Here is a 1,071-nt window from a genome sequence, read left to right on the forward strand (position 1 = left end):
AAGGGGGGGGGTGTAAGGGGGTGGCACCGATTGTCATCTTGACTAGTGGTAGACTGGCAGAGGATTGAGACAAATTGTGGCCAGTCTTGACTTCCCTAGATCTGCCAGGGGCCATTGCCTTGCACAAGGGAAAAACAAGCAGCAAGGCAAACGAACAACCGTTCAGATAAAAACCAATAACTCCAAATGCCCGAAAGTGGATGAGCGCGGCGCCTGATTCCACTGCGCCATGACTCATATTGGGAGGATAACGGGGGAGGGGGGTTATAACGAGGTTTGACTGTATTATTATTATTGCTATTATTATTATATGACCCCCCTTTTCTGCTTGTGATTAACAAAAAATTCTGGGAGAAATTGGTCAGATGAGACATGATATCTTTGTTTTTGGCAAGAATGGGTAAGAACAACCATAGGCCTACATGTTTTGTCAGTGGGGGTTAGGGCTTGAGTTGAGGTGAGGGTTGCTATAGTTGTAGGTGGTGGGCGGGCTAAAGCTAATAAATAAAATAAATGGTAATGCTTCTTACAGAGATCTAGGGAGGGCTGGATCAGGGCTGTGGGGGGTAGGGTACAAACCTCCTTGAATTTACAAAGCTGGAAGTCCTTTTTAGACGGTCTTTGGCTCTGATCCATTCATATTATATTGTTTTATATATATATATATATATATATATATATTATATTATATTGTTTTATATATATTGTGCAATAGCAATCTCTTTATACTTTATGCCAATAGCGGATTTTACAATAATATAATATTTACACAGTAAACCATAAATGATAATGCTGCTTGTGTTCCAAGAAAATGAAATAAGTATACATCAATAAAATGCCTGTAGTAACAAGTTTGGTTCTCTTCCTTTTTGAAAAAACATGTTAAAAAAATTTTGTATTCCTTTTTAGTTTAGGTCCAATCAGCAGAGATGATAGCCTGCTACCTACTTCAGGCAAGAGCCTGGCTCTTCAATCTTATTATATACATATATATACAGGGGCGAAGCGTCTATATAATCAAATAATCACTGCTTCCCTTTCTAATTTTGAAACATTGTCGCTGTCAAATTC

Source organism: Aplysia californica, unplaced genomic scaffold (genome assembly GCF_000002075.1).
Source record: "Aplysia californica isolate F4 #8 unplaced genomic scaffold, AplCal3.0 scaffold01079, whole genome shotgun sequence".
NCBI classification, from domain to species: Eukaryota; Metazoa; Mollusca; class Gastropoda; order Aplysiida; family Aplysiidae; genus Aplysia; species Aplysia californica.